Source organism: Otolemur garnettii, unplaced genomic scaffold (assembly GCF_000181295.1).
Source record: "Otolemur garnettii isolate 467f Iridium unplaced genomic scaffold, OtoGar3 scaffold00178, whole genome shotgun sequence".
In the NCBI taxonomy this organism is placed as follows: Eukaryota; Metazoa; Chordata; class Mammalia; order Primates; family Galagidae; genus Otolemur; species Otolemur garnettii.
Genome location: NW_003852573.1, coordinates 69,028 through 72,776, shown reverse-complemented (window position 1 = coordinate 72,776; position 3,749 = coordinate 69,028).

Here is a 3,749-nt window from a genome sequence, read left to right as displayed (position 1 = left end):
CACTTAATACAGCACTGTCTACCGCCATGTTGGCAGGGGAGCCTAAGCACACCGTGCTTCACTGATGCAGGATTGGACTCAGAGACCTTGCATGGCTCACTGAGGCTACTCTGCTGTCTGGCAAAATAACTAAGACCAGAATTCAGGCTTTACAAATAGTCTGTGGATAGCTTCCACCATATATCAGCTTTTGAAGCATACTACAGAGAAAGCTCAACTCAGAAAACGCCTCTGCCCGATTTGGAAATCTCAAATGCTATGTGTCATCCAGACTAGTGTTACAGGAAGGGACGGTTGTTTGCTAGCCTTCCTACTGTGGCTTGAAGAAAGCTGCACCTGGATTCCAATCTCAGCTGTGCTGCACATCCCGAACACTTACTGTTTCTGAGCCTCAGCTACTACATTCATAAACTGGATATCAGTTCATAACATGAATTAATTGAGCATCTATTGTGTGTTAGGTGCTAGGATTGTTACTGATAATAATAGTGCCTGCTTCACAGTAGGCACTTCACAGGTATTTTGGAAAAAATTAAACGACATGAAGACCAGTAAATTTTGAAGCAACATACATGGCCAGTGATAAACATGCAGCTGGTGCTGGCAATTAATATGTCAAGTTCCTCTGTGTGTCCTTATTTCTTCTGACCTTTAAGTAAATATTTGTAAAAGGAAGAAATAAGGACATATAGAGAGGAACATTCCTGAGGGCTCAGGAATGAAGCATAGCCCCTGCCATTGTGGGTCTTTTAATGACACAGGCCATCTTGGGTTTGAATCTTGCACTTGCTACTGTCTATAAATTTTTTTTTTTTTTGAGACAGGGTCTTGCTCTGTCTCATGAGCTAGAGTGCAGTGGTGTTGTGGTAACTCAAACTCATGCAACATCAAACTCCTGGGCTCCCAAGTGGCTGGAATTACAGGTGTGCACCACCATATCCAACTAATTTTCATATCTAATTTTTGTGTTTTTTTGTAGGGATGGAATTTCACTCTTGTTCAGTCTGGTCTCAAACTCTGGGCCTCAAGCAATCCTTCCACCTTAGCCTCCCAAGGTGCTAGGATTATAGGTATGAGCTACTGTGCCTGGCTTGGCTATAAATTTTTGAGCAAGTTTTGTAACATTTCTGAATTTCTTGCAATAACCACCTTACAGGCTTATGTGGGATGTTGACATTATATATGTAAATGTCTAGCCTGGTACCTAGAATATGATTAGTATTCAATTAATGATGCTGGTTATCATTGTTATATTATCATTATTAGATTAGCATTGAACAGTTAAACAGATACTTTCAGTGTCATGTGAATACTCTATTAATAGATACCTAGAATGCAGTTGGCACTCAATTAATGATGCTATCATTATTGTCAGATAAACAGATTTTTTTTTGCAGTTTTTGACAGGGGCTGGGTTTAAACCTGCACCTCTGGCATATGGGGCCAGCGCCCTATTCCTTTGAGCCACAGGTGCTGCCCCAAACAGATATTTTTAAGACAGTGTAAATATACCAAGGGAGCAAGAAGCAAAAGACCCATGAAGGGGCAAGTTCACAGATCTGGTCCTTGACAGATACATTGAAATTGGCTCTGGAAAAAAAAGGAAGAGAAGGGCTTGTCACAGCAGAGGAAACAGAATTTGCAAAGGCTAGCTAGGATGTTTAAGGAAGAGGACAAGGTCTGCATGGCTGAAGGAAGAGGAGAATTGGGGAGGGTGCAGCAAGGGGAGGCTAGAGAGACATGCAAAGTGTAGGAGACCATACCAGGCGCTAAGGAGCCCGTATTATAGCAATTGGCCCTGGGGAGTCATCACAGATCCATAAGGGCATGATTGCCTGCAGCAAGCTGCCTTCTCTGGGTCCTCCCGTTGTTACTTCCCAACCAGGTTCGTTGTCCTCTGCTCAAGAGGAAGCCAGTCCACTGAGACAGCAGGGTTTAAAGGGTTTAATTTCATAGGCACCATGTGAGGAAAAGGAAAGAATTTCCCAAATCCATCTCCCTGAAAATTTGGGAGAAAGGGTTTTTAAAGACAGTTTAGGGGGACAAAATGCTAAACAATTGCATCTGCTAATTGGCTGGGTTCGGGGCGAAGCCATGAGGTTGTGGAAAAATCGTCTTCTTTGCTGATTTGGTTCTTGGGGTCTAGGTTGCAATACTAGAGTTCAGTTACTTGGTATAGACCGCTGGTCTGGGTGGGTCAGTCAATCCACCAGAATGGAAGGCTGGGAAGATATCTCAAACACTAGTCTTCGGTTTCATAAGGGTGATGATTATCAACAGAGAAAGATTATTTATTATTTTTTGTTTTTGTTTTAGAGGTGGGTTATCACTCTTGCTCAGACTGATCTCGAAATCCTGAGCTCAGGAGATCCACCCACCATGGCTTCCCCGAATGCTGGGATTACAGGCCTGAGCCCTTAAGACCAGTCATCTATAGAGAAAGTTAAGAACCTTTATGACCATCAGCCATGTGGCTCCAGAGTAGCAATTATAGAGAAGCAAACAAAGGGACAGTGATTAATTATTATCACTCAAATGAGGGGCTGTTGCTTCATTATTATTATTATTATTTTTAGACAGGCCTGTGCCTTCCTGGAGCTTTACTCCAGTTCTCATCTTGTATTTGTTTATTGATTTGTAAAGGATGGTTTCACCTTCACCCTACTTCATTCATTCTGCTAAATGCCCGGCCAGTAGCACTGAAAAACTGTCTCTTCCACTGGGGTGCTGACCCATGGTGAGCCACGTCCATCATATCCTATCTTTCTGGGAGCACCGCTGCATGTCTGAATTCACCTCCAAAAGCAGAAGGAAGAAAGATTCTCAGGCAGGATGTTTGACTTCCACTCAGCAGAGCTCCATTTCTGAAGTGTGCAGGTTCCAGAGACTTTGAGGCAAAGAGAGGTCCCGGGCTCTTGATGCTGAGAGCTTCGCATGGGCAATCCTATCAACCAGTCTCCTGGGGTGGGAAAACAAAATAAAAGCAGATATGAGCATCCTTCACCTACCTGCCTCAGGCCTACAGAATTAGGGAGGTTTCAGATCCATGTCTTCCTATTTCTCTCTCATCTCCTTTGTATGTTGGGGCATTTCCTGAGGGCCACCTTTCTGTTCTACTGTAATAATGAACTGTTTTTCAGTTACCCCTTTGGGATTTTAGCACTGTTATTAACTTGTCAACAGGTTTCCCCTCCATTTTAATTACTCTTGCTCAGCAGCAGATGGTGGAACACGGGCGCATCTGATTTTTAAATTGCATGTCCCATTCAGGAGTGCCTGTTTCATCTTAGTGACCTCTGAGAGTGAAAGTCACAGTGTTGGTGTGGCATCAGTTCTGAGCCCAGTTCTCTCCCTCAGCATACAGAAAATTCACCTTCTGGGGCAGGGAGCTCCTTTCCTTTGTAGCTTCTGGGAAGGTTGGAAGGGCATTTGAACTAGAGAATCCAGGCCCTGCCCTTGATGGAACTTCTTCTTCTCCTCTTAGGAATGAATATCCTTGGTTAAATGTAAAAAGGAGATGAAATTGACTAGTGTCAGCCCTCTGATACTGTGCTCAGACTTCCAGAGTCCCAGGTGTTCCGTGGGCTCCCACCCAGTGCCTCACAGCCCAGACAGCTCCTCTGTGGGAGCCAGGCCTCTTCTGACCCTCCCCTGACCACAGGAGACGCAGGAAGCCTGCTCTCTAGAATAATCCTACTGGCAAAACCACTTAAACCTTAGTTAGTGGTCACTCACTCACACTGGCTTTT